The 27,552-nt window shown below is 38.4% G+C and overlaps 1 protein-coding gene across 11 annotated transcripts in view; it reads right to left on the reverse strand.

The window, feature by feature from the left end:
• LOC126183341 (uncharacterized) overlaps nucleotides 1-27,552 on the reverse strand; it is a 191,445-nt gene that overhangs the window by 108,887 nt on the left and 55,006 nt on the right. For 4 of the 11 annotated variants that reach the window (XR_007536723.1, XM_049925213.1, XM_049925220.1 and 1 more), the window contains exon 3: nucleotides 11,703-11,764. The exons of 4 other annotated variants lie outside the window; for them this stretch is intronic. The gene's annotated coding sequence lies outside the window, so the exon portion shown is untranslated. Of the gene's footprint in view, nucleotides 1-11,702; nucleotides 11,800-27,552 lie in introns of all 11 variants that reach the window. 3 more of the 11 variants (XM_049925221.1, XM_049925216.1, XM_049925218.1) reach the window with 1 other exon arrangement.

A 27,552-nucleotide genomic window follows, 5' to 3' on the forward strand; every position in this document is an offset into this window, starting at 1 on the left:
AAAATCTCTGTAAATGCATTAAAAAAAGTCCTTGTACAAGAGTATTTTCAGGATGAGTAAGCATTACATCATAAGTCATGGAGTACCGTCTTTTCAGAAGAGGATGGGAAAGAGAATCACAACAGAAGAGTTGTTACATTGACAAGAAGACTGCATGTCATAAAGTTTCATCCAAACTGTTCTTCCTGTTGAACCAGGATACAGCATTAGACCTTTTACTCCATTAATTCCCACTTACTGATGCACTGGATCAATTGGCAGCTGGTCAGCTTGTTGGAGCCCACTGCCACAATATATAGATTTAATGGCAAAAACCACTAATGACAGAAGGGTGTCTTATTTTGATCATATTTCAATCCCTACCAATTTGAGAAGTGCTGCATACAAAGTGCCATTAAGTTAGCAGCAGCATACTAACCCATTGGCAAGTATCTTAAATATATCCACCATTGAGTGAGTCAGAAGACATAAGTGACTCATGACTGGAAATGAAAATATTTTTTGATCACTGACAAAAGGAGACTCTGACAGCTTGAAGACTGACTTCATGAATGAATGCTTATGGCAAGTATTCAAATACTGTCCTTCTTAAGAGTACAACATCATTGGTCTTATAGTGGGGATACGAGGTGAAAAGTTGACAAAAGATGCACATGACAATTCAATAATTGTTATGTTTCAACTAGCATAGACAATAGATTATTTGATCACCAATTACAGTAATGGTCAACAACAATACACCTACTGCCCATGTACCACACATTCACATTTATGATTTATTCCACCAGATGCCCTCATTGCTATCCATGCCCCATGCAAGTTCATTAGCAAGACAGATCACACTGTTCCACCATAATAGCATTGGAATGGTTGAAGACCGAGGAAAGGTCTGTTGTTTTATAGGTTTTTCACACATGCACGTGTGTGCGCATTTGTGTGTGTGTGTGTGTGTGTGTTAATATACAAAAAACTTTGACATTTGGTGCCCTGACCAGTTTTCAGTACCACGCTCTCCGTGCAGGCTGAGCATATCTTCCAGTCCTGGATTCTTTCCTAAGTGGCAATTGCATCTTTCAAGACATTACATCAACCCATATTGCCAATTTTTTACAGGAACAGTTCAAACACCACTGTGATTTCCACTATCTAAAGCACCCTAAAACTCACCAGATCCCCTTTACTGAGCACTTAAAGGACTTACTCATTATGTTCCCCATAACAACACCTTTTTGTTGAAAGACTGGTTATTGCCAACAATTGGATCAATCAGTGAAATGGATTATAATTATAAAAGTTGATGAGTATACCAATAATGATTTATTTAGTATTAGTAATTTATTTTTCCAGCAATCATTTTACAATGAAATAGGATTTGTCAACTTAATACATGGAAAATGTAAGTCATATACAGACAGATGAATATACACCAACGTTTAAAGAAGAGAGGACAGGATAGGTTGTCAGTATAGTCCACTTGATTGACATCAAGGAAGTCTACAGAAACTTCCATAACATAATGGTAGAGTGGAGAGTATATAAGAGGTGTGCCAATAAAGAAACCAGACTGCCTGTTGTGCGCATTTCTGGTTTAGTCGATGACAAAGAGAAGAAAGGGAGAATAACCTTGGGACTCTCCCGACACGCATACAAAATTTCATGCCACTGTGGTCATAAGTCTGTCTGTGAGACTTCTTAGAAACAGGTCGAGTGTCTGAGCCCCATCAGAATTATGCTACACTCTAAAGTGGAACAACATGTTGACATCCAGTCCCTCACAAAACTTGAATAATCCACCACAGAAACTTATGATTTGTTGAAACAAGCTTACAGTGATCCACGTCTATCTCATACGGCAAGTTTTCAAGTGGGTTAACAGGTTCAAGGACAGTAGGGAAGACATCAAAGACAAACTGAAATCAGGCTGTGCTTCCACTTCAAAAACTGAAGAGAATGTGGAGAAAATCAGTAGAACTGTTCAAGAAGAGCACCACCTGAGTGTTCGATCAATTTCAGAACTTGTCTGCATGAATAAGGAAACCGTTAAGACAGATTTTGCATGATGATCTGGGCATGACAAAGGTTTGTGTTAGAGTGGTGCCAAGAATCCTCAAAAATGAGCAAAAGCAACATCAAGTGGACTGTTGTGCTGACACACTCGAAAACAGTGAAAATGACCCTGATTAACTAGCAAAGTAATTACGTGTGACGAAACACGGATATGCCAATACGATCCAGAGACTAAGCGGTAATCCATACGTTGGAATAGCCCTCGGTACATTAGGAAGAAGAAAGTGCACATGAGGAAATCAAAATTCAAAGCAATGACGATTGCTTTCTTTGATATCCAATGGAGTTATCTACACTAACCGGGTGCATGAAGGTCAGAATGTCAATCAAGCTTATTATTTAACTCTTCTGGAGACCCTCCATGAATGTGAGTGATGAAGAAGATGTCTACGAAGAGTTTTTTGGTGAAAAACAACATTCCAGTGGTGGAACATCCACTGTATCCACCTGATCTAGCACCATGCAACTTCCTTCTCTTCCCAAAACTGAAGTCTGCATCTGCACTCAAAGGAACCATGTTCGAGTCTGTGGATGCAGTGAAGGAAAAAGCGATTAGCTTCCTTAACAGCATAACAGAAAATGACTTGCAAAGCTGCTTCTAACAGTGGAAAATTCACGTGGTGTGGTGAAGGGATCGGGGAGGGGATTGCGTTGAAGGGGACAACATTTCAGTTGTGTAAGTTTTTTCAATAAAGAGTTAGATCATGGGTCCAGTTTCTTTATTGCAACACCTCATATAACATCTGTTCATATGCAAATAACTGGCATCTGGTGCCATGATTCAAGGAAACTGTCCTCCAAAACTCAAAATTTTATTTTTGGAAAGTAAGTAGCTCGGAGTAGTTATACCATTCAGGTTCTCTGAAATAGGAAAACTACAATATTGATGAAACAGCAGGAATGTAATGCAACATAATGAAACTGATATTATTCCACACATACAACAGGACAGTGAAGTGGGTGTGAAACAGAATGGTTGGGAAAATATTACAATTTATGGTGAATTCAACACAATACATTGAACTCTATATATTCACATTACACCATAAGTGCGTTAATGATACACAAAGTCATTGTGAAATCTTGTGCTTCTGAAGGAAGGAAGACAGAAAAAAAAGGAAGATTAGAGTATAGCATTCCGCCAACAAGGTCATTACAGAGTCCTTTGTGTTAACCTCAGTACCACCACATTTCTATTTCTGTCTGACATATTTCTCACTTTGTTTGTGTGTTTTTAAACATGAAATTTTGTGATGATGTATAATGTGATATTACATAAGGAAAAAACGGAAAACTTCCACAAAGTTGGGAAAGTGCCAGAATGACACTGCTTAGAGTCACTCTGTATGAACACCACTCTGACAATTACAAGTTATTCAACAAAATGCTTATTATCCCAGCCTCACTGTTTCCATTCAGACAATTTTGGTTAAGTGAAAGTTATGGGAAAGAGAATAGTACCTTTACACAAAATTCAGTAGAGTATTCACAACCATGCATAAAAATTTTGACAATGGTTAACCAGACATGCACCCAGTAAAATAAAGTTAGTGGTTAAAACTTAGTAATTTTGATGACATATAAAAATATAAGAAACATCAACCACAAACTGTTTTATTCTACAAGTTTCTCTCGTGCAAAACGCCAAAAATGTGCATTAGTGTCTTGAAAGTTCAATGAAAAAATGTCAACTTTTCTTCCATCTTACACTGCTAAACATTTAAAAAACTGATAAATATCATACCATTATTAACTTCATCATATAACATACAGACTTTTTTTTTCTTCTCATGCTTCAGTTTTACCTTCTATCCTACTTAGATAATTCAGTAATGAACATGTACACAACTACAGCATACTAGACACAACAGCAGTGGTCAATTATGGTTAAAATACCACAAAATACTATCTTGTATATAATAAATATTGTGCTTCCAAGTTAGATCCCCACCAGATTAGATTAAAGGAAGACAGTGACGCATTTCAGAGGAGAGTCGCTAAATTTGTTCTAGGGGGTTCAATCAACATGCGAGTATGACGGAGGTGTTTTGTAAATTCAGATGGGAATCCCTGGAGGGAAGATGACATTCTTTTCATGGAAATGAAATGGAAATGAGCGTTTGGCGTCATTGGCCGGGAGGCCCCTCGCGGGGCAGGTCCGGCCGCCTTGGCGCAGGTCTCATTACATTCGGCGCCACATTGGGCGACCTGCACGCCGGATGGGGATGAAATGATGATGAACACAACACAACACCCAGTCCCTGAGCGGAGAAAATCTCCGACCCAGCCGGGAATCGAACCCGGGCCCGGAGGACGGCAATCCGTCACGCTGACCACTCAGCTACTGGGGCGGACATTCTTTTCATGAAACATGATTAATAAAATTAAGAGAACTGGCATTTGAAGCTGACTGCAGAATGATTCTACTGCCACCAAGGTACATTTCGCACATGGACCATGAAAACGGGGGAAATTAGGGCTTGTATGGAGGCATACAAATAGTCTGTTTTCCCTCATTTCATTTTTGAGGAAATGACTAGTATTGATACAATGTACCCTCCACCATGCACCATATGGTGGCTTACAGAGTATGTACATGGATGTAGACATAAACAGAAGTCTTCACTTATCTCAAATAACAACAAGAAGGCAATCAAATCAATCACAATGAGCAGACATGATGCTTCCAACTTAAGTGTGTGGGTTTTTGATACAATCAACATAAAATGGGGCACTCGATGATTGGTCATACAATGTTACATAACTCATGAAACTCTGATATAAATGTAAGAAGACTCAAACAAAAGAAAACTTTAGAATAAATTCAAGAACAAAAATGTATCAAATTTGAACCTTTTCAACAGTGATCTATGTTTATAGTGTTTTTCTGGGTGTATCTCTCAAGGCAGTTAGCACTTTATAAACTAATGGTACAGGAAACATTCAGCATCTGTATTTTCTTCTTATAATATAGCAAATAAAAATAAATCATAAGGCTGCTACAGTACCTGTCTAATGTGTCTATCATGTGTCCAGTTCCAATTGAGGGTAATGCAGTTTTTGTTGTATGAAGATCAGTCTAATGCTTAAACACATGCCTGGACTAAGAATTGCATCAGTTCTACCCTAAATTATTTCCTCCAAAATAAATTTCTGTGGAAGACCAACATTAGTCTTTGTTAACACTGACAGGAGGTCTGTCCCAGGAAAGCATAAAAAAGCAACAACACTGAGATAAAATGAAACTAGTGTTAAATGCAAAACAGTATGCTCATATGAAACATACATGGTAATGAATAAGACAGAAAGAGAAAAACACTTTTGTCTCTGGATATGCAGTTGCATGTACTATACAAGTTTACATGTGGTAAGTCCAACCTCACAACATTCTTTTCTTAAAGGCAAAGCAAAGGAAAAAATTATGGACACTCGTGTGAGTTGAAAATACATGCATTCTTCATTCTCTATTAACTTCATAAATTTTGAGCTTCTGAGTTTTCAAATGAACTAAAAATTTCTTTATATAAGATGATAAGTGTTAATGTGCAACATTGGGAGTCATGTGACCTGACTATTTTATAAGTCCCATTCATAAAATTGTGTTTATGTAATACATAAGCGCCACAAAAATGTTACCCAAAGTCTGGGCAGTCGTGTTTTCTGCTGACTATAGGAGGCAAGTGAGAGACAGAAAATACTCAGGTTTCATACATGGGATTAGTAAAATTCTGGCAATCAGGTAACTGACCAGCAGACCATTATGACCAGCCATTTAACAGCATGTTGGCTTTCTTTTTTACTAATGCACCCATATTTACAGAAGACACATGCCCATGAGGTTCTTGCTAAGTTAAGTGTTTAATACTGAAATAAGAGCTAATTTAATTAATATTACATTTTAGACTAGTGTATTTACTTCTTCACTAGGCTGGAAGGTTTCACTTTTCTGAGTGTATTTAGATCAAAAAGAAAGTATTTTGTAAAAGCCATTAATCATTAGTTTTGTTTACCTTTTAAGCGTAATTTTTGGGAGAGAGTATATATATATATATATATATATATATATATATATATATATATATATATATATATATAAAAGTTTGTTTACATTAGTGTTTAGTTATGTATTAGTATAGGCTATGAAACTTCAGTGCTCTTGTGCCAAGTTATTCTCCACATTTATGTAAATTTTTCTATCAAACTATATGTGATAAATATGGTGGTTCTCATAGAAATCTGAAGAACAGGGTGTTCTGTGAAGACTGTAGGTTATGTAGTGGAGAGGAAACAGGGGTAGTTAATGAGGCTCTTCCCATGGTAATGCACGTTATGTAGAAAGGACAGAAAAATAGCTAAACAGGAGGAAAAAAATTTGTGCCCTTAAGGCTGAACTAGAAAACGGGAATTTGGAATTATGTAGGCAAAGGGAGAAAAAAAGAGATGGGGTGCTGGGAAAAGACAGCAAGCAAAGGGTGAAAAAGGGAAACTATTGAAAAAACTTTAGAGATTCAATTAGTAAATTAGTTTGGCTTGCTATCTGAAGTAGTGGAGGAAGTGCCTCATCCAGATATAGTTGAATGTAGGTTGAAGCAGAATATTAGCTTAAAGAAAAAAAGTCAAGCCGGGATCAAATCAGAATAGGAAAAGAAGAATTCTGCTTCTAGGTAGTAGTCAAGGTACGGGTGTAGCCCAGCAGCTTCAGGAGAAATTAGGTGAAGGGTACCAGGTCACAAGTTTTGTGAAACCAAGTGCTAGCCTTAGCCATGTGACAGAAAACTTAGGTCAGCTATGCAGGGGCTTTAAGAAGGAAGATCACGTATTTATAGTTGGGGGGAGCAGGAAACAGCCTGGCTATGAATCCAAGATATAGTATTAGGAGTGACATGAATAAAATAGGAGCAGGAACAGGGCATATAAGTGTGGGGTTTGTGGAAGTCTTTCAGCACCATGATCGGCTGGCAAAATCTCACATAAGTGTTGTTACAGTTGATGCTATTGGTAGGTGGGAATACACTACACATGGCCTGCACCTAAATAGGAAAGGAAATGTAAGTTAGCTTCTCCATTAGCAGATACTGTAAGGTGGGCCACAGTCACACAAGGGATGATCCGTGTGGTTAATGGGACCAGGCAGATAGTTTTTTTAGGTTAAAGCCAAAGTCCAGACAGACAACAATCAAGAAAAATAGAATAAAAGAACCTTCATGTACAGTAAATAGGGATAAAGCTAAGGGTAGTATCAGTGTACTTCATCAAAATATCAGGAGAATAAAAAATAAAGTAAATGAGCTGTTAATGTGTTTAGATGAATTCAAATTTGTCTGAACACCATGGGACTGTTGGGATGGAAAGTGTCAGTATAAATGGGAATAATTTAGCATCTTACACTTGCAGATCTAACATGGATAAAGGAGGAGTTGCCATTTACACAAAACAAGCGTATAAACACAAAACTGTAGAAGTACGCAAATTTTGTGTCAGACAGCACGGTGAAGTTTGTGCATGTGAACTACAGGTAGATAATGTAGTGTTGATATTAGCAACAGTGTACAGGTCCCCATTGCGAGGTTGGGAGCTATTCATAAAAATATTTGACTTCCTATTATGCTGCCTGTCAGACAAGAAGAAGAAGTTATTAATCTGTGGTGATTTCAATGTAAACTTTCTAAGCAATTCTGATAGGAAAAGTGAACTAGAAGTGTTGTTAACAACATATAACTTAGAATCAGTGATCAATTTCACTACATGTATAGCTCAGGACAGTAGTACTCCAATAGATAATGTATTTGTACAGAAAGAGAATGTAGAACAAACACATGCTTTCCCTGTGGAAAATTGATTATCTGACCATGATACACAAGTGATTAACTTACAAAACCTAACAGGGCGTACACTTCAGAAATCATTAAGTAAAAGTGTGAGGGTGCTCAACCCAGTATCTATAGATCACTTCAGAGAAAGTTCAGGAAATGTAAACTGGGAAGATGTATATAATGAGCCAAATGCTAATGATAAATGCAGCATATTTCTTGATAAATTAATATCCCTTTTTGAACTTGTTTTCCAAAGAAAATTACTAACTGTAACAGCACAAACTTTTCAAAGAAACCTTGGATTACTACAGGTATTAAAGTGTCTTCAGAAAGAAAAAGAAAACTGTATGAGACAGAAAGAACTAGTAAAGATCCAGAAGTAGTTTTACACTATAAAAATTATTGTAACATACTGAGAAAAGTTTTAAGGAAATCAAGAAATATGTATGTTACAGATGAAATTAACAACTCCAGCAATAAAATCAAATCAATATGGAATGTTGTTAGAAGGGAGACAGGAAAAGTAACCACTGGGGTAGGCAGTATTACTGTTAAAGATAATGAGACTATCTTAACCAACACAGTGCACAGGTAGCCAATGTATTTACCAATCACTTCTTAAGTGTAGGAGAAAAAATTGGTGAGAATAGTTCAAAAGAAAAAGCCAAGCAGTAGATGGAAGAGTCAGTTTTAAAAAATTTTAGTCAGATTAAGTTTCATCTAACAACCTCTTGTGAAATAAGGAAAATCATTAAATCTTTGAAAAATAAATGTTCTGTTGGAGTAGATGACATCTCTAACAAGTTATTAGAACAATGTGGAGCAATTACAGCTAATGTTTTGAGTCACATATGTAATGCATCACTAACTCAGGGTATTTTTCCCGACAGGTTAAAATATGCCATTGTCAGGCCTCACTACAAAAAGGGGGAAACCACAAATGTCAATAATTACCGGCCAGTATCCTTGCTTACAGCATTTTCAAAAATTTTTGAGAAAGTAATGACTCAAGAGTGGTTAGCCATCTCAACAGTGATGGGATACTCAGTAAATCACAGTTCGGATGTCAGAAATGCTGTTTCACTGAGACAGCAATATACGATTTCACTGTCCACATAATAGAGTCTTTAAATAGTAACATGCCACCAGTAGGAATATTCTGTGACTTATCCAAAGCATTTGAGTGTGTGAACCATGATATTAAGTTAGAGAAAAATGGAACAGCATATGAGTGGTTTAAGTCATGTCTACAGAACAGGAAGCAAAAAGTCTCTTTATATGCTTCAAGTGATTCAAAGGAGTTTGCCCCTTCATCTAACTGGGGTGAAATTACATTAGGTGTTCCACAAGGTTCGATCATGGGTCCCCTCCTGTTCTTGATATATGTGAATGACCTCCCTTCTTATGTGAAACAAGATGCTGAACTGACACTGTTTGCTGATGATACAAGCATAATTATTAATCCAGTAAAAGAAAGTCCGATAGAAAATGATACAAATAAGGTCTTTGGAAAAGTTATTAATTGGTTTTCGGTGAATGGGCTTGCTTTGAACTTTGAAAAAAAAACACAGTACATCCAGTTTTCTGCTGGAAAAAGTATAATTCCTTCAATAAACATAACATATCAAAAGAAGTCAGTAGCCAGGGTAGAACATACTAAGTTTTTGGGTGTACATACAGATGAGAATCTTAATTTGGAAAATTCATATTTTGGATCTCCTAAAGCGACTAGATTCAACAACTTTTGCAATCAGAATAATTGCCAATTTTGAGGATGTAGAAATTAGTAAGCTAACATACTTTGCATACTTCCACTCTCTGATGTCATACAGAATAATATTCTGGGGCAACTCAACACTTAGGCAAAAGGTATTCACTGCTCAAAAGAAAGTAGTTAGAATAATGTGTGGGGTTCATAGTCGCACATCTTGTAGGCATCTGTTTAAAAGGTTAGGAATTCTTACAGCTGCTTCACAGTACATTTACTCAGTAATGTAATTTTTTTCTCAACAACATGGACCAGTTTAAAATCAACAGCGACATTCATGATTACAATACCAGAAAAAAGAAAGACCTACACTATCCTTTACTTAACTTTGGTGCAGAAAGGGGTAAAATACGCTGCTATAAAACTTTTTGATAAATTACCAGATGAAATAGAATGTCTGACAGACAGCAGTAATAGTTTCAAAAACAAACTGAAATCATACCTCCTTGACAACTCCTTCTATACCATAGATGAATTCTTGAATATGAGTAAATATATCTGGAGATACAATATTTGCATTTTGTGCCATTTAAGGGAATGGGATAGATAATAGAAATATTTAGGTATAAGGCTACAATGGAAAAAAAAAAAAAAAAAAAAAAAAAAAAAAAAAAAAAAAAAACATGTTTCCTGTGCGCATTTCTTGTGCATTTCACACATTCCACATCATAACTGTTTTTCCATGCCATTGATCAATGGAACACGTCACTAACTAACTAACTTAGGCAAAAAGTATTCACTGTCAAAGAAAGTGGTTGAAATAATGTGTGGGCTCATAGTCACACACGTGGTAGGCATCTGTTGAAAAGGTAAGGAATTCTTACAACAGCCTCACAGAACATTTACTCAGTAATAAAATTTGTTCTCAACATCATGGACTAGTTTAACAACAACAGTGACATTCATGATTATAATACCAGAAGAAAAAAAGACTCACAGTATCCTCTACTTGATTTATCTTTGGCACACAAACAAGTAAAATATGCTGCTGTAAAACTTTTTGATAAATTACCAGATGAAATAAAATGTCTGACAGACAGCAGTAGTAGTAGTATTAAAAATAAATGGAAATCATATCTCCTCGACAACGCCTGTACCCTAGATGAATCCTTGAATAGGAATAAATAAATCTATAGGTACAATATATTCATTTTGTGCCATTTAAGGGAATGGGGTAGGTAATACAAATTTTAAGCTTTAAAAAACCCTTGATTCATGTGTGCACTTCTTATGTACTTGACATGTTCCTCATCATAACGGTTACCGTGAGATTGATCATTGGAACACATAACTAACTAACAAACCAATCAACTTATTTTTTTGCAACCTAAATAGCTGCAGTTCATTTTACATGGATTTTGCAAGTCCTCACTACATAGACAGGGGTGGAAGGCACCCAATGTCAGTGCACAGTTTGATTATGAATTGCAAGCTGTGAGTTGGTGTTCAGTAACCTGGAATGTGTGTCCAATATGGTTCATGTCTCCAAATTTCATGTGGAGATCAACTTGAATTTACCAGCATACAACTGAAAATTACTACATTATGTTCCTAGCCTTGTGATATGTCATGTCTGGTAAAGATAGACCCCACTGTAATGAGAAGTAGCCACTTTCCATGGCCATCTGTACTCACTCTTTTTCATTGTTTCCATTTTACACTCTCTTGTTCTCTAGTTATAAAATGTGGCTAGTCAGCATCTTAACAAGCACACAGACACTTATCACTAAAACACAGTATTCAGAACACATTTAACACAACTGTAATACTTATGGAGTTTTGTAGGCAACACAGATGTAAAATATGTTGCTTTCCATATACCAGCATCATGCTGTCAAGGCATACACAAAAAGAGAGAGACCAGAAAATAAATTACATACAACTGTACTGTTATATCTGCGAAAGTAGTTTTAATTAGTACTTCAGATGCCCTGCTGTAGTCTCAGTAACACAAATAAAAACAAAAGAAACAATTTCAGTTATAATAATCACAGAAACTTAGTAGAAGGAAGAGAACCGCCACTGCACCTGTTAACAAACTGAAAGGAACTAACCTTCTGGCTGTGTTCTCTCTTCAGCAGAAGAATGATCCACTCTGCCTAATTCTCATCAGCCCCTTGGCAATAAAACATATTGCTGTTAACAACAGTCCTGTAATTTTTATTTATTTATTTATTTATTTATTTGTTAAAGGAGAAGAATACAAATATGTTAATCATAAATGTCCATTTTTCTATCAAATCCATTTCAATAAGCATGAAAGAAAATAGTGTACATATCAACCACATTTTGTCAAGACAATTGCTTTTTAATTTTTTATTACTTTATTCTCAGGACCAGTAAAAAATAAGGCAACAAATTTCATTATTATTCCCATGGAACTACATTATGTATGAATACATTTATTACACACACAACTGGTAAACAAATCTTCACAAGAGCATGTATCTTTGACATACATCTATTCCAATTTCATTTACCAAATCTTGCACAAGTACTATTTATCTGCAGCTAAGTTCACAGTAAACAGGAACAGAGTGACTGCTTACAGAGGATGTCTGTACATCTAGATTTCAAAAAACAAATTGAGAGACTTTTGCAGAAATCTCTAAAATCAATGAATATGGCGATCTTGGCAAAAGTAAAATACAACAAACTGGAGGAAACTGGATATATTAGTAGTACAGAACATTCTGATACCAGGGTTTGTATTTTAACCAGATTTTCTCTAAGTCTACTAATTCTGAATGTTCAGTAACAACATTTTTACCCAGTTACTTTTGTTTGTCATCAAACTTCACAACAATGGTATTATTTGGTTCTCCTATGGTCACTAAAATATTACAATTGTTTTGTTTTTGTATATCTACAATAATAAAACTCTTCAATAAGAAATATTATACATTTGAGTCTTTGCCTTTTCCTACAATTCCTCCTTCCACAGGTGAGATAACTAACTATGGATATCTGTAACATATCAAATCGATATGGTCCTTCTAGTGAGATTTTCTGTTCAGGTCTTTTCTTAACTCTTCTATCTGAAAACACTTTTTTAATTTTCCTTGTCCAGTTAATTTCCATTTTCTCCTTCCACATGATGTTTAAAATGCATCAACACTCTTAGTAATGTGAGTCCATGTCTTATGGTTTTTATGGTTAACATATAGTTCTTTGTCAACACAAAAATATTATGCTAAAATTCTTGCAGTAGAACTTTCTCTGCCTGATGAAGTTCTGTGTCACATATGTGCAAAGCAAAAAAATTGTAATACTGCATTCAGAGTAGTTGAAAACCCATGTAATCATTCATCTTACAATATTAGAAATTTGCCTTACATAAAGAGAGCAACAATTTATTCCATTGAAAGTCCAGGTAGGAATACCTACAATTATGAAAATGATAGATTGCTACTCAACATAAAGATGACATGTTGATTTACTGACAACCACAATGTGTCATCTTTATGGTGAGTAGCAATCTATCCTTTCCATAATTGTCAACAGTTCATTCTGTATTATTAAATTCTATTACCAACAAGATCAAAGATAGAAAACAGGTGATACTGCATATTGTCTTCTGGTTAACCATGAAATATACAGGGTGATTCAAAAAGAATACCACAACTTTAAAAATGTGTATTTAATGAAAGAAACATAATATAACCTTCTGTTATACATCATTACAAAGAGTATTTAAAAAGGGTTTTTTTTCACTCAAAAACAAGTTCAGAGATGTTCAATATGGCCCCCTCCAGACACTCGAGCAATATCAACCCGATACTCCAACTCGTTCCACACTCTCTGTAGCATATCAGGCGTAACAGTTTGGATAGCTGCTGTTATTTCTCGTTTCAAATCATCAATGGTGGCTGGGAGAGGTGGCCGAAACACCATATCCTTAACATACCCCCATAAGAAAAAAATCGCAGGGAGTAAGATCAGGGCTTCTTGGAGGCCAGTGATGAAGTGCTCTGTCACGGGTTGCCTGGCGACCGATCCATCGCCTCGGGTAGTTGACGTTCAGGTAGCTACGGACAGATAAGTGCCAATGTGGTGGCGCTCCATCCTGCTGAAATATGAATTGTTGTGCTTCTTGTTCGAGCTGAGGGAACAGCCAATTTTCTAACATCTCCAGATACTGTAGTCCAGTTGCAGTAGCACCTTCGAAGAAAAAGGGACCAAAAACTTTATTGGCTGAAATGGCACAGAAAACGTTCACCTTAGGCGAGTCACGTTCATACTGAGTTGTTTCCCGCGGATTCTCAGTGCACGCTGAACAACTGTCGTCGATTCACTTCTGCCGTACTCAATAACACAAAAAGCTTTCTGTTGAGCGGTCGCCATCTTAGCATCAACTGACGCTGACGCCAGTCAACAGCGCCTCAAGCGAACAAATGCACAACTAAATGAAACTTTATAGCTCCCTTAATTCGCCAACAGATAGTGCTTAGCTCTGCCTTTTGTCATTGCAGAGTTTTAAATTCCTAAAGTTGTGTTATTCTTTTTGAATCACCCTGCATTTCTGTCCATATTCTACAGCTTTCATTTTTTAATTCAAAGTTAGCACCCGTAAACTGCCATTAGCAGACTCATCAATTCACACTAGAATATCTTATCATGTCAATGTTGTAGACAGGCAGTGTATGCAACAGGAATGTAATGCAGATCAGGTAAAACAACAAATTGAAATTAGTTATAATTTTACGTTAGTATAACACCACCGAAGCTGTAACCAAACTAAATAATTTCAGTGTACATCCATTAATCAGCAATCAACCCTTTGTTTAGTTGCATCTAAATGAATGTAGAGGCCATGTGGGATCACATTATACACAACATGATTTGTTTTGTTTGGCTCATATAAGTGTAGTTTCAGTAACACAATAAAATCTCATATGCAGATCTAACACATAACCAGACATGTGAATTGATAGGACTCCCCTTTTCAACTGCACTACAATTTATCGCATACATCACACAACTAAAGAGTTCACTATGTGGGGAACACAGATGCTCTATATCTACAATGGATTCAAAAATAATTATCAAAGTAATAAAAATATGTTATGATTATGCAAATGCACCAATCGTCAACTTGCAGTGATTATTGTGGAGTCTACACTCATCAAAAACACTAAACTGCATAACATTATATGCATATTTCCACGATTTTTTATTTTACTGCATTCAATAATCACATGAAATTGTAAGAGCCATGGTGCAGTCTCATCTCCCCGTGATTCAATTACCTACCTGAGGCTTTTGACAATGAGTGTTACAACTTCCTCTCACAGAAACTAAAATTTTGACAATGAGGTGCAATTAACTGGATCTCCCTAGACTTAGATAAGATATTTTATCCTGCTGCAACTCCATCTACATTTACACTCTGCAAGTCATTATAGTGTCTAAAGGCTATCAATCTGTACAAGAAATCACTATCTTCCAAGCGAAGAAAAACCACTGCCGTACTATCATAGGGTCCTACAGTATATTTCACTTATTCATGTATTATACAAAATAGTATGTACTGTGCTATAATGTCAGTTGTGTTACGTGATGTTTAAATGGCATCAAGTAGTGAACTATACTACACTGCCAGCTTCAGGCTTCAGTTTTAGCATATTATTCAGTTATTTTAGAAAACACTTGACTTTGAAGATTATCAAATGATAATTCACCTTTCTTCTTTTAAATTAATTACCAAATGTCATACAAAAGTACTTCATTAAACACACACACACACACACACACACACACACACACACACACACACACACACACGTCTTTCTCAGGGCTAGTTTTACTACAAGGTTAACTGGAACGTCCTGGTTGGTCATGGAAAACAATCTTTCTGAATGCCGCCAATGGAATTTATGCTGCTGGAATGGAGGTTCCTAACTGCATTTTGGGGCAAAGGTGAAAGTAGTCAGTTTCATGGACAATTCAAATCATTTGGGTGTCTGGACTACGAATCCAAATTTTCGCATATTCACCTCCAAATCAATTTCTGTAGAAACAATTTCAAGTTATTGAGTTATAGTTGTTAGTTTCACCCAGACCTGCACTTATGAATACAAAGCCAGCAGAAAATCAGTTATCAATCATTAAGTTTGATCTGTCTACAAGCCAACTCCAAGCCTTTGAATACATCTTCCGCTGGTAAGGCAACAGTTCAGAAACTTTTGTGAAGTTGTGCTTTTTGGATGGGTTGTAGAAGTCCAGTTATTTAGCACGTCAGTTTATTAATACTTTGGAGAGAAGTTTATTAAACTACGCTAAAAGATTCACAAGGCACTAATTCTCATTATGGCTGTCATGCCTTTTGAAGAAAGGTACGGTTTCAGCATTTTCTTAGATGTTTAATATCATCCCAGTTTGAGACACTTGTTAAGCATTCTAACCTAAGGACATCACACACATCCATGCCTGAGGCAGGATTCGAACCTGCGACCGTAGCGGTCTCGCGGTTCTAGACTGCAGTGCCTAGAACCGCACGGCCACTTCGCTTATTGTTTTCCATTTGACATAGTGCATTCCCTAGCCTCACATCTATTACTTTATGTACATCAAAGGAAGGACGATTAGTATTTAATGTCCCATTAACATCGATATCATTATACCAAGCACAAGCTCAGATTAAGGAAGGATGGGGACGAAAATCAGGTTTGCCTTTACTGGTGCCTTCCTGGACTTCAACCATTTCTTGTTTGGGTATTCTTATATTGCCTCCAAATGTGATGGCAGTTATATTTTCTCATGTTATTTTTATTTATTTGTTGATAGTTTTGTTGACAACTAGGTATGCCCTCTCAGCTGTAAAAATTTTCCATTGTTTTGAAATGGGTGGGTGAAGGAACATCATTTTAGGAGGCGTGGGAAGGATCTTGGGTAGGATATCCCTCATTTCAGGGCATGATGAGAATGAAAATGTACATATGCATGGATAACTTCGTTCCCCCTAAGGTAAGTCTTTCCGCTCCCAGGACTGGAATGACTCCTTACCCTCTCCCTTAAAACCCACATCCTTTCGTCCTTCCCTCTCCTTCCCTCTTTCCTGATGAGGCAACAGTTTGTTGCGAAAGCTTGAATTTTGTGTGTATGTTTGTGTTCGTTTGTGCGTCTGTCTACCTGCCACCACTTTCATTTGGTAAGTCACATCATCTTTGTTTTTAGGTATATATATATATCCTGGAAATGGAAAAAAGAACACATTGACACCGGTGTGTCAGACCTACCATACTTGCTCCGGACACTGCGAGAGGGCTGTACAAGCAATGATCACACGCACGGCACAGCGGACACACCAGGAACCGCGGTGTTGGCCGTCGAATGGCGCTAGCTGCGCAGCATTTGTGCACCGCCGCCGTCAGTGTCAGCCAGTTTGCCGTGGCATACGGAGCTCCATCGCAGTCTTTAACACTGGTAGCATGCCGCGACAGCATGGACGTGAACCGTATGTGGAGTTGACGGACTTTGGGCGAGGGCGTATAGTGGGCATGCGGGAGGCCGGGTGGACGTACCGCCGAATTGCTCAACACGTGGGGCGTGAGGTCTCCACAGTACATCGATGTTGTCACCAGTGGTCGGCGGAAGGTGCACGTGCCCGTCGACCTGAGACCAGACCGCAGCGACGCACGGATGCACGCCAAGACCGTAGGATCCTACGCAGTGCCGTAGGGGACTGCACCGCCATTTCCCAGCAAATTAGGGACACTGTTGCTCCTGGGGTATCGGCGAGGACCATTCGCAACCGTCTCCATGAAGCTGGGCTACGGTCCCGCACACCGTTAGGCCGTCTTCCGCTCACGCCCCAACATCGTGCAGCCCGCCTCCAGTGGTGTCGCGACAGGCGTGAATGGAGGGACGAATGGAGACGTGTCGTCTTCAGCGATGAGAGTCGCTTCTGCCTTGGTGCCAATGATGGTCGTATGCGTGTTTGGCGCCGTGCAGGTGAGCGCCACAATCAGGACTGCATACGACCGAGGCACACAGGGCCAACACCCGGCATCATGGTGTGGGGAGCGATCTCCTACACTGGCCGTACACCACTGGTGATCGTCGAGGGGACACTGAATAGTGCACGGTACATCCAAACCGTCATCGAACCCATCGTTCTACCATTCCTAGACCGGCAAGGGAACTTGCTGTTCCAACAGGACAATGCACGTCCGCATGTATCCCGTGCCACCCAACGTGCTCTATAAGGTGTAAGTCAACTACCCTGGCCAGCAAGATCTCCGGATCTGTCCCCCATTGAGCATGTTTGGGACTGGATGAAGCGTCATCTCACGCGGTTTGCACGTCCAGCACGAACGCTGGTCCAACTGAGGCGCCAGGTGGAAATGGCATGGCAAGCCGTTCCACAGGACTACATCCAGCATCTCTACGATCGTCTCCATGGGAGAATAGCAGCCTGCATTGCTGCGAAAGGTGGATATACACTGTACTAGTGCCGACATTGTGCATGCTCTGTTGCCTGTGTCTACGTGCCTGTGGTTCTGTCAGTGTGATCATGTGATGTATCTGATCCCAGCAATGTGTCAATAAAGTTTCCCCTTCCTGGGACAATGAATTCACGGTGTTCTTATTTCAATTTCCAGGAGTGTGTGTGTGTGTGTGTGTGTGTGTATATATATATATATATATGACTCTAGGACAGGCTGTTATGACACTGCCCCAATGGGTTAGACACCTGCGAGCACCCTTCGAGCACATCTGTGGGCAGGTGCAGGTAGTGTAGGCAATCTGTCAGACAGTGCGATTGCATGCATTCTGTGCATGTGTTACCTGCTTGGCTGCCCGAACTCAACCAGTGGTGGCGTGGAGTGAGGTAAAGAAGCAGGAGGTAGGGGAAGTGTGATGAACCAAGCTGGGATATTTTTACTTCCCCTCTTGTTTTGCCATCTGCCTCCTTAAAATTCTTTTTTTTTCTGTGTCTGACTAATTAACATTAACATACATGAGTATAATTTGCATTTCCATGAAAGAGAAAGGTTGGCCCTCAGTTTTAAAGCATATAACATCAGATCTAAGTTGATGCTTAGTTTTATGTATGTAATTGATATTCTAATTTATTTTGACTATTCCTAGTTAATATCTTTTATTATAGGGTGAAATCGCTAATTGTTTCATAACTTAAATTCTATTGTTGACTTATAAACAAATATAAATTCTGTACTAATTATAAAAATTTGGAGGAACAACTAATAGTATTCTTAATATTCTTAAAGGAACTATTTGGCTCTGTTCGAAAACATGTTAGCAAAGCCAGCCCTTAATTAATTCCAAAGTAATTAACAGTTTCGTCAAAAGTATTGTTCGTATAATGATATCTGTTAATTTCATCATTTAAACAAATAATTCGGCCTAACTCTTGTAGTAGAAGAAACAGTTAAAAAGACGCAATTTTTCAATGTATTCAGTTAATTTAATGAGTTAAGTTTTAATTGTGATTTCTGTAAATTAAACATCAAACAATGTGTAGTTTCAGTGCCTATTATTGTGATAATATATAAGGACCGAATTTTTGGTCCTGACACAGTTAGTCCACTGCCGAGTTTCAGACGCGGAACCTGTATTGGTTAGAACAACAATAACGCATCAACTTAACTGTGAGATAAGTGTTACACCAATAGACCATGTGTTAAAGCAATAACAGTGTCTGTTCAATTTATTTGAAAGACTGTGAAATGTGTGGTTCGGTTTTTACTTCTCATAGATTTTCAACAGTAAACTATTGCAGCAGTATGTGGATGTTTGCCTGCAACCTATTTATGAGGCTTATCGAAAGTTAAACAATAGTTAACTGGTCATATTAGATGTGTATATTGGGGTCTTGTGAACAGCAAAAGTAAAGAACTGTGAAATGCAAATGTGCCCCGCTACAACACTTAAGGGGAGTTAGAATGGAAAAAATTTTTTTATCTCATTATAAAATTTGCAATTTTCTGAATAAAATGATATATATCACTTATAAACTCACATGAAACGTATTTTCTTTTCTTTTTTTTTAAATATAATCTACACCGGATGAATATGTTAAAATTTTTATGTGCATTACTTCAAGATCTAATGAAATTGGCAATTTTTTTATACAGAAGGCTGTGGACTGCTGTGTTATAAAGGTTAAATCACGTGTTTGTATTGGCAGCACTGTCAGAAACAGTATCGTATCATTTCGTTTCATTTCATTTCATAGTATAAACACCCGTTTATGTCAAAGTGCTAACATTTTTTCCAAGGAAACGTGACAAATAGATTGGTAAATGTCTCAAAAAGTAAAGTATGATGCCAAAACGAAGTGTTTTGAAGAAACGTGGGTTTCATGGTAATAGATTTTCGAATAAAGGGAAACATGTGATCAACATCTGGCGTGTGAAGTTACAGACACTGAAATACAGGCAAACTTGTCAGTATCTAGAGAAACACCCATTATCACTTTGAAGATTAAAATAAAATGTTGAGACACACAATTTTCTCAAAACAAAAGTGATATAAATGGTAGATTAGGTTATATTCTGATAGATTTATTCATCCTAACAAGGGTGTTAGGTGAATGTGTGTGTTTTAAAATATGTGGAGCGCCAGTTAGTTTACATGAAGACAGTGAGGTATCAAATGGACTAGCCAGGAAACTTATTATTAAGTGTGCCTGTTATAAATATACTGATTCATTTTGCAATTCTGATAAATATTAAGATAATTATTTTGAAGTAAATGTTAGGTGGTTTTATGGACAGAGAGCTATTGGCAAAGGACACATTGCAGCAGAAACAATGTGTGGCGTGATGAATACACCACCCCCACCTTGTAAAATCAACAAGTATGCAGGATTTATTGGAGCTACTGTGGAATCTGTTGCATGTGAGTCAATCAAGGGTGCTGCAAACGAAGCTGTTGAAATAAATGATGGTATGACTGACATACCAGTAGCTTTTGATGGCACTTGGCTGAAGTGCAGCTACAGTTCTAAGAATTATGTTGCTATGGTGACCAGTGTGGATACTGGAAAAGTAACAGATTTCCAGATTTTAACCAATCATTGTTATAAGTGTAAATCAGGGAATGAAGAAGGGCATATTTCTGACAGGAATTATGAAAGAACAAGTGGTGGTATGGCGGCCTCTGTAGCTACTGAAATTTTTAGTTGATCTGTGAATGAAATGGGAATGTGTTACACTAAGTTCTTAGGTAATGGAGACTCAAAATCATATAGCAGTGTAGTAGCCACTCAGCCTTATGGTGAGAAGATTATCATAAAGCTGGAGTTTGTTGGTCATGCCCAGAAGAGGATGGGCACCAGATTGAGGAAGTTGAAACAAAGTTTGAGACCCAAGACACTTTCTGATGGTAAAACCATAAGGGGCAGCCTGACAGACAAAATGACTGATAAAGTACAGCAGTATTATGGGATGGCCATTAGACATAATACTGAAGATTTGTTGAAAATGAAGCAAGCAGTATGGGCTACCTTCTTCCACAGGCTGTCAACTGATGAAAAACCAGTACGCCACCTTTGCCCTCCTGGACCTGATACATGGTGCAATTACTGCAATGCTCAGTATTCCAACACTTTATACAGCCATACGCATTCCATCCCAGCAGCAGTCATGGATATCATAAAACCTTTTTACAGATAATTACTGAAGCAGTGTCTGCAGGGTCAGACTCAAAATCTCAATGAGTCCTTCAGTAATCTTATATGGACTCACTTACCAAAAAATGTTTTTGTTGGAATGAAGACACTAAAATGGGGAGTCAGTGATGCTGGTACTGCTTTTAATGATGGCAACATTGGTAGGGTGAAAGTGCTACAGTATATGGGAATTAATCCTGGAGCAAACTGCATCAGAGTACTTGAACGGATGGACAAGGTTTGCATTGATAAAGCATAGAATCCAGCACTGTTGGCCACTAAGGATACAGAAAGAAGAAAGTAAGAAAAAGCCACAGTTTGGTAGTGGCCTTATTTTGATGGACAGCTGGTTGTTTTTCATACCAACATAAAAAGTTGAGCTGTGATTGCAGCAGAGCTGATGTATGGCACAGTTGTTTATGCAGGTGGGTTAGTGTAAGTCTGTGACAGGACTGGTGTAGGAAATCCTCGGTGGCTGGGCTGGGCAGGTCTTGTACCTGGGTCTTCCATAGGGACATGAGCTCTGTGATAAGGGTGTAGGGAATGGGAGTGGCATAGGAATGGATTAGGATGACATGTAGGTTGGGTGGGTGCTTGAGGGAACACCACTTCAGCAGGGGTGGGAAGGATCTTGGGTAGGATGTCACTCATTTCAGGGCATCATGATAATCAAGGCCCTGGTTAAAGATACGGTTCAGTTGTTCCATTCCAGGGTGATACTCCTTTGTAGCCGATTCTTGAGGGTGGTGGGACTATTAGGGTTGTGTGAGGATGTGGCATGGGAAATCATGTTTGCAGACATAGTTTTTGGTGGTGGTGGGGGGGGGGGGGGAGGGGGTAGTGCCTATCAATGAAGGCATTCATGAGACCTTCAGCGTACTGGGCAAGGGAGTTCTCATCGCAGCAGCTACACTGTCTATGGATGGCCATCTGTATGGGAAGAACTTTTTGGTGTGGAATGGATGAAAGTTGCCAAAATGCATATAGTGTTGGTGATTAGTGGGTTTCATGTCCAGGGAGGTAGCACATTGGGTTGAGGAGGACCATGTGAAGGAGATTGGAGAGAAGGCGTTGAGGTTGTGAAGGAATGATGATAGGGTATCTTCTCCCTAAGTCCAGATCATGAAGATATCAACCATAATCCTGAACCAGACAAAGGATTTGGAATTTTTGGCAGCTAGAACAGTTTCTTCTAAATGGCCCATAAAAAAGTTTGCATAGGACGGCGCCATGTGGGAGCCCATGGCTGTGCTGCATATTTGTTTACATACCTTCTCCTGCCACAGATTTGTTTATTAATGTCTCCTGAAAAGAGACACAGTTGCTTGTCATGATGTACAGGGACTGGACAAAAATATGGAAATACCAAAAACACAACACAATACCACACCTAATACTGTGCAAGAAACCTGTTTGTCTTCAAAACAGCTTCAACTCGTCTTGGAATGGATGAATACAGGACCTCTACAATTTTCTGGGGAATCTCATACCATTCTGTCTGCAAAATAGTGGCAAGACCACATCTCAACAATACAGAGATTTGGTGACTCTGGTGGCCAGGAGATATGCGACAATTCATCCTCGTGCTCACAAAACCAGTGCTAGATGATGTAAGCTGTGTTAACATCTCTGAACACAGCATCTGAATTGGGGAACAAACACTGCACCATGGGATGGACCTGATCAGCCAAAATGGCCACATAACCCTTGGCAGTAATGGGACTTTGGAAACAATGGAGCTAATGGAATACCATGATAGGGCTCCCTAAATCGTCACCAAGCCCCCACCATGTTTCACTCTTGGGGCATAAACTTGGCCAGATATCGGAAACATTGTGAAACATGACTCGTCTGACCAAATTACTTTCTTCCATCACTTCATAGGATAAGTTTTATAGCCTTGGCACCATTTTTTCCTTTTATGGCAATCTGAGTCACTGATGAGTAGCTTTTGGAATTCCAGGTCATCCAGCAAATTCCCTGCTTATGGAGCTCCCTTTGTGTTGTTTTGCTGCTGGCAGGGTTCACTGGTGCAACATTCAATTTTGCAATGATTCTAATTTTTTGTCACAGTACTCTTTAATTTCGTGCGGCAGCGTTCTCGCTTCCCACGCCCGGGTTCCCAGGTTCGATTCCTGGCGGGGTCAGGGACTTTCTCTGCCTCGTGATGACTGGGTGTTGCGTGCTGTCCTTAGGTTAGTTTGGTTTAAGTACTTCCAAGTTCTAGGGGACTGATGACCATAGATGTTAAGTCCCATAGTGCTCAGAGCCATTTTTGAACCTCCAATTACCGTATTTACTCGAATCTAAGCCGCACTTTTTTTCCAGTTTTCGTAATCCAAAAAACCGCCTGCGGCTTAGAATCGAGTGCAAAGCAAGCGGAAGTTATGAAAAATGTTGGAACGTGCCGCCACAACTAACTTCTGCCGTCGAATATATGTAGCGCTACGCAGGCATGCGTTGTAGGCACAAAGATAAATACTGGCGCCAAAACCTCTGCGTTAGTAAATAAATTAAAAAAAAAAAAAAACAAGTGGAAGACGAGCTTATTTTCTCCGCCGCGAGTTTCGACCACTGCATTTTCATACATTATCCAACGAAGTAAATACAAATTCCGTATTGTTAGTTTTCGAATGTAGCACAATTTCAGTGTATTACGAAAATCTGACTGGCAAGACTGTTTGGGATGTTTGTCAATATGGCCAACACTACGTTCTGAATTTTTTCCTATCTGTGAGAAGAGATGGTTGCTAATAGGAACCTGATGAAATATGAATCACATACAGTATTCTCTTCACCATAAGAATAATACGAATATAAACATTTTGCCATGTACTCTTTCGTGTTTGCTGCTATCTCATTTAAATCCTGTCTGCCTAATAAACTACGAAACTAGAGTGAGACAACAGCAAACGCGGAAGAATATACGTATCGTGTCATGTTTATATTCGTATTATTCTTACAGTCAGAAATGAAGCACGGCAAGTGACTAGATTTTTAAATCTAAGATGACTCTAATTTCTGTGCAGAATTTGATGTAATAAAGAAGCGGCCGCAAAGATTTTCAAACGGAGAAAAATTTTCGCTTAACTCTCGTTCAGAACATGTTCTATCATACGCAGTCTATTATTTGATTCTTGTTGATCATTATCAAAGAAAGCAGCAGTGTAAGTAACAACAAATAGCAGTCTCTTGCCATTGTTTCGCTAATGAGACGATTCCCCTCTTTTTAATTGTACGTGGCGGTAGCGCGTACAAAAGCAAGCCATGCCGCGTGCCGCGACAGGCCGTAAACACGCACTATCAGAATGCGACAAACAATGCATGACACAGTGCAGTAATGCATTTTCAGCTTAAGAGTGATGCAAACACCTATAACAAAGAAAACGGCATTTATTAGATCAAAGCAAAATAAGCAATCGATTCAAACCAGACGAAGCACGTGAAAAAGGAGGGGTGCCCGTATAAATACGGACGGAGCGCCTGACACATAGCAATGGCTACGTGGTAAAGCTTAACTGCTAAGCTTACGACGCAAACCAAACTACTGTAGCTGTATCGTCATTCATTCGACCTAAATTGTGTCTCATATTACAATGGACCAACTTCGTTTCGATTTGGAGGTGCGGCCTAAAACTTTTCTCTCCCCTTGAATTTCGAGTCTCAAATTTCAGGTGCGGCTTAGATTCGGGAATTTTTTTTTCCTTTATTTCGAGTCTCATTTTTCAGGTGCGGCTTAGATTCGAGTGCGGCTTAGATTCGAGTAAATACGGTACCATCTGTCACAATCACTCAAGACAAACATTTTTGTCTCCATTGTGACTTAGTGGATGATGTTTTTCAACTTTCTCTGTATTCAGCATAAATCTTCAATACTTTGCCTCTTGAAACACCAAAAACTTAGGTTCTCTTGGTTATGGAAGCAGTCATCATAAAAGTCCCAACAATTTGTCCACATTTAAATTCACTTAACTCCAACAAAATGCACTCACACCTACACAGAACACTGTTCTGATCGTGACCGACACTTACAATGTACTGAGAACATTGTATAGGCAATGTTCATGGTCAAATAGAACAGCAAAACCTGCAGGCTTGACTAGCATATGCATTTATATTCAAGCACATGTTTCTCTCAGTGTTTCCATATTTTTGTCCATTCCCCCATACTCGGTAAAGTGTATGAGGAATGAGGTAGTGGGTTTGGAGTCTGAAGGGCATTGGGAAAGGTAGTTTTCAACAGCAGCAAGGCCATAGGCAAGAGAAGTATTGGTGTATATGGAGGTGGCGTCAACAGTAACGAGAAGTCAGTATATGGAGGTGGCATCAACAGTAATGAGAAGTCATCCAGGAGGTAAAGGGGTGTTGATGGTGGATAGTCAGCGAAGGAAGGGGTTAGTATCTTTGATGTGAAAGGCAACATTGGGTTGGAGGTGTTGATCAACAAGAGGGGAAATTCTTTCAGTAGGAGCTCAATAAAGGACTTAAGTAATAATTGGAGGTTATGTTGGATTTCTTGGGAGGAGATCACTATGGGAGAGTTTGTAGGTGAAGGAGTCAGACAGTTGGCAAAATCCTTCTGTTAGGTAGTCAGCGTAATTCATCACAACAGTGGCAGAGCACTTGTCTGGAGGAAGGACGAGTAGGTCAGGATCTGTTTTGAGGTTGTGATGTCTGTCCTTTTTTCTGCTGAAAGGTGAGTTTCTTAGTAAGGGACCTGGAGAAGGATGATGAGGACTCATACTATAAATGACAAAGCCACTGTTCCAATATTATGAACCACAGATAAAATATTGGGGGTCTCCATATTACAAAAGACAGCCTTTATAAGTTACTTTCTATCTTTTAATGACGAATGTGGTAAAACGGATTTTAGGTGATTATATCAGCACCTTATGATTATCATGACATTATGTTACAGAAATTACAATTCTATTGTATAAATGGAATAGCATATGAGTGGTTTAAGTCATACCTACAGAACAGGAAGCAAAAAGTTTCCTTATGTGGGTCAAGTGATTTAAATAAGTTTGCCACTTCATCTAACTGGGGTGAAATTACATTAGGTGTTCCACAGGATTCAATCATGGGTCCCCTTCTGTTCTTGATACATTTGAACAACACCCCTTCCTATCTGAAACAGGAAGCTGAACTGACACTGTTTGCTGATGATACAAGCATCATCATTAATGTAGTAAAAGAAAGTCAAATTGAAAATGATACAAATAAGGTCTTTGGAAAAGTCATTAATTGGATTTCTGCAAATGGACTTGCTCTAAACTTTGAAAAACCACAGTACATCCAATTTTCTCCTGCAAAAAGTACAGTTCCTTCAATAAATATAACACATCAACAGAAGTCACCAGACAGGGTAGAGCATACTAAGTTTTTGGATGTACATATAGATGAGAATTTTAATTTGGAAAATTCATATTTTGGATCTCCTAAAGCAACTAGGTTCAGCAACTTTTGCAATCAGAACAATTGCCAATTTTGAGGATATAGAAATTAGTAAGGTAACATAATTTGCATACTTTCACTTTCTGATGTCATACGGAATAATATTTTGGGGTAACTCAATCTTTAGACAAAAAGTATTCACTGCTCAAAAGAAAGTGGTTAGAATAATGTGTGGGGTTCATAGTCGCACATCTTGTAGGCATCTTTTTAAAAGATTGGGAATTCTTACAACAGCCTCACAATACATCTACTCACTAATGAAATTTGTTCTCAACAACATGGACCAGTTTAAAAACAACAGTGAAATTCACGATTATAATACCAGAAAAAAGAAAGACTTACACTATTGTTTGCTCAACTTATCTTTGGCACAGAAAGGGGTAAAATATGCTGCTACAGAAATTTTTGACAAATTACCAGATGAAATAAAGTGTCTGACAGACAGCAGCCGGCTGGAGTGGCCGTGCAGTTCTAGGAGCTACGGTCGCAGGTTCGAATCCTGCCTCGGTCATGGATGTGTGTTATGTCCTTAGGTTAGCTAAGTTTAATTAGTTCTATGTATTGTGATGTCCTTAGGTTAGTTAAGTTTAATTAGTTCTAAGTTCTAGGCGACTGATGACCTCAGAAGTTAAGTTGCATAGTGCTCAGAGCCATTTTGAACAGACAGCAGTAATAGCTTCAAAAATAATTTGAAGTCATATCTCCTTGACAACTCCTTCTATACCATAGATGAATTCTTGAATAGGAATAAATAAATCTAAAAATATAGTAAATGCATTTTTTGCCATTTAAGGGAATGGAGAAAA

This window comes from Schistocerca cancellata, chromosome 4, assembly GCF_023864275.1.
Source record: "Schistocerca cancellata isolate TAMUIC-IGC-003103 chromosome 4, iqSchCanc2.1, whole genome shotgun sequence".
NCBI classification, from domain to species: domain Eukaryota; kingdom Metazoa; phylum Arthropoda; class Insecta; order Orthoptera; family Acrididae; genus Schistocerca; species Schistocerca cancellata.